At 41.8% G+C, this 14647-nt stretch overlaps 1 protein-coding gene across 3 annotated transcripts in view; it reads left to right on the top strand.

Moving 5' to 3' along the window:
• Positions 1-14647, top strand: part of LOC133540884 (contactin-associated protein-like 4) — a 141000-nt gene that overhangs the window by 24477 nt on the left and 101876 nt on the right. The gene's annotated exons all lie outside the window — the stretch shown is intronic.

The following is a 14647-nucleotide window of genomic DNA, read 5'->3' as shown; positions in this document are numbered from 1 at the left end:
GGCAACTTCAAAAAAGGTGAGAAACAGGTAAACGCTGGGGATGGAGGAGGGTGAGAGAAAGCAAAGAATTCTGTCTAAGCCTGGGCCCCTGGAGAGGGGGTCCAGACTGAGGCCAAGGAAAACAAACCTCATTCCCATGACACACAGAAGCATGTGTGTAAGAGGGAAACATCAAACCACACAAAGAACATTAAAGACATTAAAAGAGCAGAGCTGATGCAGCCATCTATTTCTACACACAGCCACAAAAGTAAAGCAACAGAATATAACAAAAAAACATATACACTGTGGTGGTGCCCGGTTCAAACACTGATGACATCTATTAAACAAGACAAAAGGCAAAGAATAAACCAGAGACGGAATTAAATTTGGACTCAGATCTGAGGAGAGACATGGCCACTGTACTCTCTGTACAGTTCTGCACCACGCTCTGCCCTATGATTGTACTCCTCCTTCTTTATTTGACTCACCCCCCCCCCCCCCCCCCCCCCCCCTCCATCCCACAGCTGCTTCCTGTAGGAAGTGGATCGTAAACACCGTTTCCTTCGGTTACTGAACAGTTCGGAGAGAGTTTGTTAAATAGTTCAAAAAGTGTTCCATAAAATAGTTCAAAGAGTCCCATAAAACAGTTCAAAGAGAGTTCCATAAAATACTTCAAAAAGAGTTTGTAAAATACTTCAAAAAGAATTGCTCTGGAAGTTGGGCAGATCCTGCCATCTGTCCGCTTTGAAGTCCCAGTGGAGTTTTGCGAGCCTTCTTCTTGGATGGTTTCAAAGACAGCCTTTTGTTTTCTTGTCAGGAACACAATGTAATACAAAGTTTTTTTGTGATAATTTTGAAAGACTTATTTGAACATTTCCCTCCTGTTTGTCACACAAACTTTCCCATAATCTCCTTATCCCTAATAACTTTTTTCTTGCGATTTTAAGTTATTGGTTCATTTTCCTAGAACCAAGTTATGTTTACACTCAAAATTGGTGTTCAATTCTGAGTGTAAACATAACTTCTCCCTCTGCGGTGTTCCGCGCCATCGTCTGCTGGGGTTTGGGGCGCATGCCAAGAGACAGGAGCAGACCCAACAAAGCAACCAAAAGAGCCGACTCCAACCTGGCCGCCCAGCAACTCGCGGCCAGTGTCCAGTCCACATGGACGAGCGAGGATGCGTCCGAGGAGACCAAGGTGTCCGATACCAGCACATTCAGCCAAGACACTGTGAAGCTTGTCCGTCCCGGTGCTCCGCAGAACTGTCCTTTCATCTCCAAACGGACTCTGGTGTGGCATAGACCCAGCAGCTGGTGTCCATGGCCAAAAGGCTGCCGGAAGGCAGATCTAAAAGTCTGCAAAAAAGCCCCGCATAAGTCACGAAAGTGGCCTTAAATGACAAAGTGAAAGATACAGTTCGGTTGAAAACTTGCCGTTTCCATCAAGATTCATTTTTTCCCTGCCACATTCTGGGAGCATAAATCAAATGTGTATGATGTCCGTAAATGTCAACCCAAGCCTTCAAACACCAGGAGGTTGTGGAGCTGATGGTAATGACTACAATAACACCGTCACCCCAGCTCTAATAGCTGCATTAATGCTCCATTGGAAGTCATCCAATTGCTTTTGGCTGAGACGATCACTGGGAAAGGTTAGAAAACGATTTTGCGATATAGGCAAGCTGAGAGTTTGCACAAAGGCAAATCAAAATCCTCTTTATTGACCAATCTTTTAATTGCTTATTAAGCAAACATAAGAACGGGCCTTAAAAGTAGATGTTTCTGTCGGCTTGGATGAGTCCTTAAAATGTTCCAGTTTCATTAACACATTTAAAAAACACTTTAAGACCAATGTCTTGGAAAAAATATATCACTCTTGAATCAAAACAGTAGTTCATACTATGATCCATGTTAATTACAAACTAAATATCCATCCATTTTCTACCGCTTATTCCCTTTGGGCTGGCGGGGGGCGTTGGTGCCTATCTCAGCTACAATCGGGCGGAAGGCGGGATACACCATGGACAAGTCGCCACCTCATCGCGGCAGGAACATGCAAACTCCATATAGAAAAATCCCGAGCCTGGGATTGAACCCAGGACTACTCAGGTCCTTCGTATTGTGAGGCAGACGCACTAACCCCTCTACCACCGTGCTGACAGTTTTTTGTTGTTTTTTTTCCAACCGTAAAACCGACATTGGTACTTTTTATTTCCATATACAGTAAGTCAGTAAAACATTAAAAAACAAAAAAACACACATTAAAACAAGATTTTACATTAAAAAAACAACAACAGGCAACTCTATTGCTTGAATTTCACTGCCAAAAAGAGTTGTATTGTTTCTCCATTCCATTCTATTTATTCCATTTTTATATGCTGTAAAAACACCTGCTTTTACTGTCAAATTGTGGTGAGTGAGCTGCCAGTTTTTAAAGTAAAATAAAAACAAACATTTTGCAGCTTATGTAGGAAAACATATATTGTAAATGTATTATATATATATATATGTATATTCATATATTACTCATTGTTAAAAGTGGCCCTCTGAGGGCAACCATAACTGCGATGTGGCCCTCGATGAAAACAATGGGATATAAATAATAATGGAAGTATAACTGTTTGTCCATCCATCCATTCTTCTTCAACCGCTTATCAGGAATCGGGTCGCGGGGACAACAGCTCCAGCAAAGACCCCCAGACTTCCCTCTCTAGAGCTTCCCAGGCCAGAGAGGAGATGTAATCCCCCCCCATCTGGTCCTGGGCCTGATGGGGGGTGCAACTAGGACCTCCCTAGGGAGACGCTGGTGAGGCATCCGCACGAGATGACCGAACCACCTACAGTGGGGCAAAAAAGTATTTAGTCAGCCACCGATTGTGCAAGTTCCATCCATCCATTTTCTACCACTTATTCCCTTTGGGGTCACGGGGGATTGTGCAAGTTCTCCCACTTAAAATGATGACAGAGATCTGTAATTTTCATCATAGGTACACTTCAACTGTGAGAGACAGATTGTGAAAAAAAAATCCAGGAATTCACATTGGAGGAATTTTAAAGAATTTATTTGTAAATTATGGTGGAAAATAAGTATTTGGTCAACCATTCAAAGCTCTCACTGATGGAAGGAGGTTTTGGCTCCAAATCTCAGGATACATGGCCCCATTCATTCTTTCCTTAACACGGATCAATCGTCCTGTCCCCTTAGCAGAAAAACAGCCCCAAAGCATGATGTTTCCACCCCCATGCTTCACAGTAGGTGTGGTGTTCTTGGGATGCAACTCAGTATTCTTCTTCCTCCAAACACGACGAGTTGAGTTTGTACCAAAAAGTTCTATTTTGGTTTCATCTGACCACATGACATTCTCCCAATCCTCTGCTGTATCATCCATGTATCCATTTTGGTATAAACTCAACTCGTCGTGTTTGGAGGAAGAAGAATACTGAGTTGCATCCCAAGAACACCATACCTACTGTGAAGCATGGGGGTGGAAACATCATGCTTTGGGGCTGTTTTTCTGCTAAGGGGACAGGACGATTGATCCGTGTTAAGGAAAGAATGAATGGGGCCATGTATCGTGAGATTTTGAGCCAAAACCTCCTTCCATCAGTGAGAGCTTTGAATGCTTGACCAAATACTTATTTTCCACCATAATTTACAAATAAATTCTTTAAAATTCCTACAATGTGAATTCCTGGATTTTTTTTCACATTCTGTCTCTCACAGTTGAAGTGTACCTATGATGAAAATGACAGACCTCTGTCATCATTTTAAGTGGGAGAACTTGCACAATCGCTGGCTGACTAAATACTTTTCTGCCCCACTGTAAGCTGGTTCCTTTCCAAGCGAAGGAACAGCGGCTTTACTCCGAGTCTCTCTTGGGTGACTGAACTTCTCACCCTATCTCTAAGAGAGATGCTAGCCACCCTTCTGAGGAAACTCATTTCGGCTGCTTGTATCTGCGATCTTATTCTTTCGGCCGTGACCCACACTTCATGACCATAGGTGAGAGTCGGAATGGAGATAGCTCGGTAGACCGAGAGCTGAGCCTGTGGGGGCCTCTAAGGTGTTCCACGCCATCATCTGCTGGGGTGGGGGTGGAGCATGTCCAGGGACAGGAGCAGACCCAACAAAGCAACCGAGAAAGCCGACTCCATCTCGGGCAGACACCAATGCTCGGGCCAGTGTGAGCGAGGTGTCCGATACCTGATCAGCAAGGAAAATTGTTCCACACAGTAGCTCAGTAACAAAGGATGCACAACGAGAGGATGAAAACAAAAGGTATAATGTAGACTAAAAATGTACCTTGTAGCAATATAAAATATAACATATTAATAATATTTACATATTTTACCGTATTATACGCGCTAACTAATTTAAAACCTCTTCTCACTCCGGCGTTTACCAAAAGCATGCGGTAAATTTAGGCCTGCGCTTATAAATTTCAGTGTGATGTAAGGATACCATCATGAAAAGCACATTTAATTAAAAAAAACATTATTATGGTCTTACCTTTACTTATAAATGAAGTCCATGCGCAGCTCCTTCTGATCAAAAGCATCGATAACTTGTTTATAGAAGTCTTCCTTATCTTTCTTCAGTTTTAAAAGTGTCTCTGTCTCGATGGAGATCTTCCTTTATTACCTCCTGCTTCGACTGAAAGTCCAGTTTAGAAAACAGTTTTATTTTAGATATGTAATCCTCCATGTTAAAAGTGCAAGCGAGAGGAAAAAATAAACGATCGCTGCTCACTCTTGCTGCTTGTTGTCACTTCTTCTGCAGCCGAGTAGTCGCAAGAAGGATCACTAGCGCCCTCTACCACCAGGAGGCGAGAGTCATTTAATGACTCATATTTGACACACGCAGCTACGGTATATTAATAAAACATAGCTGCTTACTGTTCTTTTTAGCATATTCAATAGCTTGGACCTTGAATCCTACTGAATAGCTCTTAATCTTCTTCCCTTTATGCGATTTCAAATTATTGAAATCAGCCTCCTCCATTTTGAAAATGATAACAGGTGAAGTGTCACTCATGACGTGACGAGTTTGACCCTGCGGAAATTCTAGGCAAATGCTATTTATTTGGCAAAATGAGTTTGACCCGGCAGAAATTCTTGACATGCGGTAATAAAAATATTTTGCGAAACGAGTTTGACCCGGCAGTAATTCTAGGCAGGCACATACTATATACCCGGCGGCAATTCAAGGAAATACGGTATATACAGTATATAATATACACTGCTTTATGTAGGGCAGCATAAACTAGAGAGGGGATACAGCAGAAAAAAATGCCTTAAACTGGAATCTAAACAGTTTCAAAGTCTTTTTAATGAGCCCTACTGTAATTATACCGTTTTATACGTCCGGCGTTAATGTCAGTGGGATGTGTCGGCGCACACCTATTCACCTTCATGCGCTGTGGTGGTGTGTACCGTGGAATTAGAATAGGATGGGATGGACTTTATTGCCCCCCCACTGGGGAAATCTCCCAGTGGCAGTGTAAACATACACACTGTGTGAAGACAGGACAGAAAGTAAACACCACACCTAATCAAAGTAGGAAAAGGAAAGAAAAAAGTAATACACAACACACGCACATACAGTCGTGGTCAAAAGTGTACATACACTTGTAAGAACATCATGTCATGGATGTCTGGAATTTACAATCATTTCGAGAACTCTTGTTTTTTTGTGATGTAGTGATTGGAGCACATACTTATTGCTCACAAAAAACATTCATGAAGTTTGCTTCTTTTATGAATTTATTATGGCTCTACTGAAAATGTCAGCAAGTCTGTGAGCAATGTTGATATTTGCTTACATGGCCCTTGGCAAGTTTCACTGCAATAAGACGCTTTTGGTAGCCATCCACAAACTTCTGTTTCAATTCTTGATCACAAAATTGCTGCAGTTCAGCTAAATGTGTTGGTTTTCTGACATGGACTTGTTTCTTCAGCATTGTCCGTGCGTTTAAGTCAGGACTTTGGGAAGGCCATTCTAAAACCTTCGTTCGGGCCTGATGTAGCCATTCCTTTACCACTTTTGACGTGTGTTTGGGGTCATTGTCCTGTTGGAACACCCAACTGCACCCAAGACTGTTGTGGTATTGCAGAGGAGGTGACGGCAAACAGACACCAGAGGATTGTATTTTTAATAATTTATTATATATATGTAAAATACATACATAATAACAATAATAAACAATACTAACAAATAAACCAAGGAAATGAAGTGTGACGAAAACCTAAGTGAATGGTGTAAGACTATGTGTAGAGATTTCCTGAAGTGTGTGTTACCAAATTGTTGACGAGAGCCAAGGAACGAGGAAGTCCATGGGGCAGGCAGGATCAGGGGTGAGAGAGAGACGTCAGAGTCCAGGGGTGAGCGAGGAGTCGAGGGAGGCAGTCAGAGGACAGAAGGAGATCCGGGGAAAAGTGAGAACCACAGCTCACTTACCAGGCGATGGAGGGTACTGCGGGGACACGGGGGGAGACAAGGGCACAAGTCAAACCACGGAGAGGAAAAACAAGCATAGAGCATAAAGCAGTCACTTACAGTACACCATTCTTTGGGTCCACTGGTCCTGTATTTAGCTCACCCTCATCAGTCACAGGTGTGCAGATTGTCTGATCGTCTGGAGGCTTGTAGCTGCGTGGGTGTGCTGCTCCCAGCGCGAGTAGGGGCGTGTCCGAACGTGCTCTCAGCGGAACCTCCGGGTGGTCCCGCACAGGAGGGAGACGCAGACTTTGCGTGTGCCGCAACAAAGACTAAACCTCCGGGCTGATGATTTTAGTTTGTCCTGAAGAATTTGGAGGTTATCCTCCTTTTTTATTGTCCCTTTACTCTCTGTAAAGCACCAGTTCCATTAGCAGCAAAACAGGCCCAGAGCATAATACTACCACCACCATGCTTGACGGTAGGAATGGTGTTCCTGGGATTAAAGGCCTCACCTTTTCTCTGCCACACATATTGCTGAGTATTGTGGCCAAACAGCTCCATTTTTGTTTCATCTGACCACAGAAATTTCCTCCAGAAGGTCTTCAATCAATCCATGTTTGTTTGTATAGCCCTAAATCACACGTGTCTCAAAGGGCTGCACAAGCCACAACGACATCCGCGGTTCAGCGTCCACATAAGGGCAAGGAAAAACTCACAACCCAGTGGGACGTCACGTCTTATCTTTGTCCATGTGGTGTCAGATGAAATGAAAATGGAGCTATTTGGCCACAAAACCAAGCAATATGTTTGGAGGAGAAAAAAAGTGAGGCCTTTAATCCCAGGAACACCAACTCTACCGTCAAGCATGGTGGTGGTAGTGTTATGCTCTGGGCCTTCACTTCTATAGCATGTACTACAAATTATGCACATAAGGTGCTTTTGGTAGCCATCTACAATCTACTGCTTGAGTTTTTGACCACTCCTCTTGACAAAATTGGTGCAGATCAGCTACATTTGTTGGTAATCTGACATGATTTTTTTTTTCCTCTTCAGCATTGTCCACACGTTCTGAATAATAATAAACAAATAGTATACAGTTAACAATGATAAATAATTGTGATGCATATGTTTTATTCAGTTATTCATTAGCACTACAGGGAAAATTATGAAAACTTCCTTCTGACTCACAGCCAAATGTTAATGAATGCACTTAACATTTATCAGGAAATGTCACCTGCGGTGTTTACCATCCAAACTACTCGTTTATTTCAGTAAGGCCATACGGATAATTGCGCATTGATGTCATTTGTCATATTCGGGGATGTCTCACGTTGCACACGTCGCTTGAATCTCAACTGTCGGACATTCTGGCCATAGTTCTATACTTTGTGGTTAGGGTTGTCAGAGTCCACTATGCATTGGAGCGTCCGTTCTACAACACCCAACATGTCCAGTTGCCAAAAGCATTTGGCCACCTGCCTTGACTCACATATGAACTTGAAGTGCCATCCCATTCTTAACTCATAGGGTTCAATATGATGTGGGTCCACCTTTTGCAGCTATTACAGCTTCAAGTCTTCTGGGAAGGCTGTCCACAAGGTTGCGGAGTGTCTTTATAGGAATTTTCCACCATTCTTCCAAAAGCAGTCACACACTGATGTTGGTGGAGAAGGCCTGGCTCTGAGTCTCCGCTCTAATTCCATCCCAAAGGTGTTCTATCCAGTTCAGGTCAGGACTCTGTGCAGGCCAGTCAAGTTCATCCACACCAGACTCTGTCGTTCATGTCTTTATGGACCTTGCTTTGTGCACTGGTGCACAGTCATGTTGGAAGAGGAAGGGGCCCACTCCAATCTGTTCCTACAAGGTTGGGAGCATGGAATTGTCCAAAATGTTTTGGTATCCTGCAGCATTCAAAGGTCCTTTCACTGGAATTAAGGGGCACAGTTCAACTCCTGAGAAAACAACCCTATGCCAAATTTCACACTGGGCACAATGCAGTCTGAAATGTAGCGTTCTCTCTAGAACCTCCAAACCCAGACTAGTCCATCAGATTAGCAGATGGAAAAACGTGATTAATCAGTCCAGAGAAGGCGTCTCCACTGCTCTAGAGTCCAGTGGGGACGTGCTTTATACCACTGCATCCTAAGCTTTGCATTGGACTTGGTGATGTATGGCTTAGATGCAGCTGCCCGGCCATGGAAAGTCATTCCATGAAGCTCTCTGCGTACTGTACGTGGGCTAATTGGAAGGTCACATGAAGTTTGGAGCTCTCGAGCAACTGACTGTGCAGGAAGTTTTTGCACTATGCACTTCAGCATCGGCTGACGCCTTTCTGTCAGTTTACGTGGCCTACCACTTGGTGGCTGAGTTGCTGTTGTTCTCAAACTCTTCACTTTTCTTATAATTAAGCCGACAGTTGACTTTGGAATATTTACGAGTGAGGAAATTTCGATTTGTTGCACAGGTGGCATCCTATGACAGTTCCACGCTGGAAATCACTGAAAGCGGCCCATTCTTTCACTAATATTTGTAGAAACAGTCTCCATGCCTAAGTGCTTGATTTGATACACCGGGCAAAGTGATTAGGACTCCTGATTTTTATAATTTGGATGGGTGGCTTAATACTTTTGAAATATAGTGTATTTAAAAAATAAATGCTTGAATTAGGCTCCAGCTCCCTCGCAACCCAGGAAGGGACAAATTGTAGAAAATGGATGGATGAATGCTTGGATTCATTTGGTTTTCATGGAAAAAAAGCATTATAAAATATTTATTTTTTATTTTTTTGCGAAGTGTGTTCATAGGAATTTTCCACAATTCTTCCAAAAGTGGTCACACACTGATGTTGGTGGAGAAGGCCTGGATCTGGGTGTCCGCTCTAATTCATCCCAAAATGTGTTCTATCGGGCTCAGGTCAGGACTCTGTGCAGGCCAGTCAAGTTCATCCGCACCAGACTCTGTCATCCATGTCTTTATGGACCTTGCTCGGTGCACAGTCATGTTGTGTAGTGATGGCGTGGCACGGTTGAGAGAGTGGCCGCGCCAACAACCTGAGGGTGCTTGGTTCGATCCCCAGCTTCAACCAACCTAGTCACGTCCGTTTTGTCCTTGAGAAAAACACTTCACCCTTGCCTACTGATGGGTCCACCTTTTGCAGCTATTACAGCTTTTTTACACTTATCGGAAGGCTGTCCACAAGGTTGTGGAGTGTGTTTATAGGAATTTTCCACCATTCTTCCAAAAGCGTAACACACTCAGTCTCTGGTCGGATTCATCCCAAAGGTGTTCTATCAGGTTCAGGTCAGGACTCTGTGCAGGCCAGTCAAGTTTATCCACACCAAACTCTGTTGAAAGAGGAAAAAAAATAAAAGTAAAAAAAAAATATTGAAAAATGGCCATTACAAAAGGGTGTCAAAGGGGGACAAGAGGGGCCCAGCAAAATAAAACATATACTCACTCAATAGCTTGTTCTAAAAATAACTGGGTTGAAAACAGAAATTGCTAATTTTGAGATTAAGGCTCCATCCAAATCCTCCCTATTTCCCCTTGTAACACTTTTGTGCGTTTGCATCAATCCAGTGATGTTCATCAGGTAAATGGGGGAGGGCCAATGCAGGACACCATTGATTTGAATTATTTTATATTTTTGAGTATTCACGGTGAAAGGATAAATAAAATACCACTAAGTATATTTGGAATCCAAAAGGTGCCCCACTCAGAAAGTGATATATTTTTATTAGTAGTTTTTTTTTTTAACTTTCAACAATTAATTGTCAGAGTTAGTTGTTGACGAACCCCAAGATGCAGAGAAGGAGGCAGGCATTGAACAGGAAAACATGATTTGATTAAAATACTAGAACACGAACAAACAAAAGAGTACTAACAAAAAGCGCGCACGAGGCCGGATAACAAACTAAAAGAGCTAGCATGGGAGCTAGAAAAAAAAAAGGAGCTTAGCATGGAAGCTAGCAAAAACAAAAGGGCCTAGCGTGGAAGCTAGCGGGTAGTGAGCAGGAAAACAGAAGTCGTTACGTGTTGTATAAAGACAAACTGAAAGCAGGGAACAAAAGACAGTAAGCTACAAACTGCTACCGAAATATAGCTTTCCGCTACGCTGCAACGACACGACAGGAGCGACACGATGCGACAGGAGTGACAATCCAATCCAATAATCCAGCACTCGACTGGAGGACAAAACAGGTTCATATAGGAGTGGGCTGATTGACACCAGGTGTGGCCAGGTGCCAATCAGTCGCATTTGAGGGGAAACAGCGCTCAGGGAGAAAGACAGGAAACCAACGAAATAAGAGCGCTGACAGGAAACAGACAGGAAAAACTAAAACATGGCCACACTGTCACGGACAAGCCTGACATTAAGTCAACTTCAGATATATCGCTCAATTTTATGTTTAAACTATTATTTTTTTTGTTTTATGCTCTTTAGTGTAAGAAAACTTTGTTTTTGTATGGCAACTGCACAATATGTGCAATATTTACCACATAAAACATTTTAAAATTAAATATTTGAACTAATTGGAGCTTTGAAAATAATTCATTCCAACATGGATTTTTTTTGTCATAATTTTTTGGGGAGCAATGGCAAAAAAGTAAAAAATAAATAATTAATTGGTTGAAACTTGTAATTAGTAAATTGCACAGTACAGTACATATTCCGTACAATTGACCACTAAATGCTAACACCCCAATAAGTTTTTCAACTTGTTTAATAATAATAATAAATAAATGGGTTGTACTTGTATAGCGCTTTTCTACCTTTAAGTCGGGGTCCACGTTAAAGGGGAACATTATCACAATTTCAAAAGGTTAAAAACAATAAAAATCAGTTCCCAGTGGCTTGTTGTGTTTTTTGAATTTTTTTTCAAAATTTTACCGGTCCTGGAATATCCCTAAATAAAGCTTTAAAGTGCCTTATTTTCGCTATCTTGGAAACCACTATCCATTTCCCTGTGACGTCATACAGGGCTGCCAATACAAACAACATGGCGATTACCACAGCAAGATATAGCGACATTAGCTCGGATTCAGACTCGGATTTCAGCGGCTTAAGCGATTCAACAGATTACGCATGTATTGAAACAGATGGTCGGAGTATGGAGGCAGATAGCGAAAACGAAATTGAAGAAGAAATTATAGCTATTGAGCGAATAGCTATTGACGCTATTCGGCCATAGCGTGGGTGTATCTAATGAAGTGGCCCATAGCATGGCTGCCTTATTAGCATCGCCGGTAAAATGTGCCGACCAAACGATCAGGACTTTCGCATCTTGTGACACTGGAGCAACTTAAATATGTCGATTGGTAAGTGTTTGTTTCGCATTAAATGTGGGTATCTAGTTTCAAATGTACATACAGCTAGCGTAAATAGCATGTTGGCATCGATTAGCGTAGCATGTTGGCATCGATTAGCTGGCAGTCACGCCGCGACCAAATATGTCTGATTGGCACATAAGTCAACAACATCAACAAAACTCACCTTTGTGATTTCGTTGACTTAATGGTTGCAAATGCATCTGCAGGTTATCCATACATCTCTGTGCCATGTCTGTCTTAGCATCGCCGGTCAAATGTGGAGACACTCTTGTACATTCAATGGGGGTCTGGCGGCAGATTTCTTGCCAGTGGTGCAACTTGAATCCCTCCCTGTTAGTGTTGTTACACCCTCCGACAACACACCCACCAGGCATGATGTCTCCAAGGTTCCAAAAAATAGTCGAAAAAACGGAAAATAACAGAGCTGAGACCCGGTGTTTGTAATGTGAAAATGAAAATGGTGGGTGTGTTACCTCGGTGATGTCACGTTCTGACGTTATCCCTAAAAGACTGATAAACAGAAAGGCGTTTAATTCGCCAAAATTCACCCATTTAAAGTTTGGAAATCGGTTAAAAAAACACATGGTCTTTTTTCTGCAACATCAAGGTATTTATTGAGGCTTGCATAGGTTTGGTGATAATGTTCCCCTTTAATCAATTCCTGGTAAAGATGGTTTTAATATGGTAAAATAAAGACAAAAAAACAGCCTGCATGGCAGCTTTGTGTCAACATTGCAACATTTTCTCGATAGATTTCACCTCATTCCAATATTTTTAATGTTCTTTTTTATTTTTGCAATAGCATTTCCAGAATGTGTTTGGGGCCGGTAAACAATTAGCGGCGGGCCGCAAATGGCCCCCAGGCCGCACTTTGGACACCCCTACACCAAATACACTATTTTGCGTAGTTGGTTCAGTCTCATTATTACCTCCCTTAGCCTCCATTATTTGACCTTATCCCAAGTTGCGGCTCGTTCTCTTCTTCACCTGCATTTCCTGCCTCTTACTCCGATATTTAAAAAAACAACAACAAAGGTCACGGTGTCCGCTCTCTCCTGTTGTGCTGTCAGTGGTGCCGTCTGTCATTAAGGCACTAATTAGCGCGAGGAGCAAGGCTGACTCAGCACGTGCAAAAACAGCATTAAGTGGGCTTTGACAATTCATTTATTTTTTTTACCTTTTTGTCAATACCGCAACAAAATATCTTACAACAATTTAAATATATTTATATACGTATTTTTTAAAAAGGTATACACTTGTACTTGCTACAAATTGTTTGTAGAGTTCAATAGTGCAGTGTTCCTCACATAGGTCGCTTTTGTGCTTAAAACAGGGATGTGCAAAGTGCAGCCCGCAGGTAATTTTCTTAACGGCCCCCTGGCACATTTTAAAAATACGATTGAGAAATTTTGAAAGTGTAAAAAGTGATATAAAAGAGCAAACAGGTGAAATGTAACAAGAAAATGTTGCAATGTTTACTCTAATAACACAAAGCTACCATGCAGGCTTTTTCTTTCTTTAAGAAAATAATAAAGAATCAAAATCAATGTCATCATGAATTATTGACCTATTCAAGGCTCCAATTGCGTCACGTAAAATTTTCCACTTTGAGATATTTTTTGGGGGAAAATGTTGCATATTTTGTGTTTGCCATATAAAAAAACTGAGCTGTTTTTTTTTTTTAAAGAAGGCTTGGGTGTTCCAACAGGACAATGACCCTAAACACATGTCAAAAGTGGTAAAGGAATGGCTACAATGAAGGTTTTAGAATGGCCTTCCCAAAAGTCCTGACTTAAACATGTGGACAATGCTGAAGAAACAAGTCCATGTCAGAAAAGCAACACATTTAGCTGAACTGCACCAATTTTGTGGTGAAAAATTCAAGCAAAAGCTTGTGGATGGCTACCAAAAGCGCCTTATTGCAGTGAAACTTGCCAAGGGACATGTCAGCAAATATTAACATTGCTCACAGACTTGCTGACATTTTCAATAGAGCCATAATAAATTCATAAAAGAAGCAAACTTCATGAATGTTTTTTGTGAGCAACAAGTATGTGCTCCAATCACTACATCACAACAAAGTAAGAGTTGTAGAAATGATTGGAAACACAAGACATTCATGACATGATGTTGTTTACAAGATTATGTATTTTAGTCATTTGTGCATGTTAGTGGGAAAAAAACATATTTTTGTTTTACATAAGTGAAACAATTCAAAGAAACAAAACACTCAGTTTGTACTCGCCAGTTGTTGTGTAATAGTGTCAGTACATGGACTTGGGGGTTTGTTTTTCCGGAAGGCAAAGGAAAGTTGGCGCGAGCAAGACGTGAATGTAAGTACATATTTTATTTTAACACTAACAAATTACAAAAAAAGGAAGGAAACAAAAGGCGCGCACAATGGCGGAGAACAAACGTGACTAATGAAAACAAAAACTAGCACAAAGGCAGGACTATGGACCAAAGGCAAAACTCGATAACTGTGACATAAAAACCAAAAACTTACGTGGCATGGGCAGGAGGGAAACCATGGATGGTATGAGTGACAGGCAGGGCTTGGCATGACGTGGCTAAAGGTAAAGTCGCCAGGCTGACTACCTGGCAACTACAGGTTAGAATAATGCTGTGGTGATTAGTGATTAGTGACAGGTGTGCGAGTGCAAAACGTGAGACAGGTGCGTGACATAAGGACAGGTGAAAACTAATGGGTTGTCATGGAAACAAAACAAACAAGGAAGTGCAAAAACAGGAACTGAGTGTCCAAAAAGCAAACAGCACATTTCAAAACAAAAACATGATCAACAGATATGACAAATAGTCCTACGCGTAGAAGCACATTACCCGGACAAACAGCATAGATTTGAAAAATGTTCTGAAACGTGCAGCTTTACTACAG

Source organism: Nerophis ophidion, linkage group LG22, assembly GCF_033978795.1.
Source record: "Nerophis ophidion isolate RoL-2023_Sa linkage group LG22, RoL_Noph_v1.0, whole genome shotgun sequence".
In the NCBI taxonomy this organism is placed as follows: Eukaryota; Metazoa; Chordata; class Actinopteri; order Syngnathiformes; family Syngnathidae; genus Nerophis; species Nerophis ophidion.
Note: the sequence above shows the minus strand (reverse complement) of the source record. Positions and strands in the feature narration are given on the sequence as shown.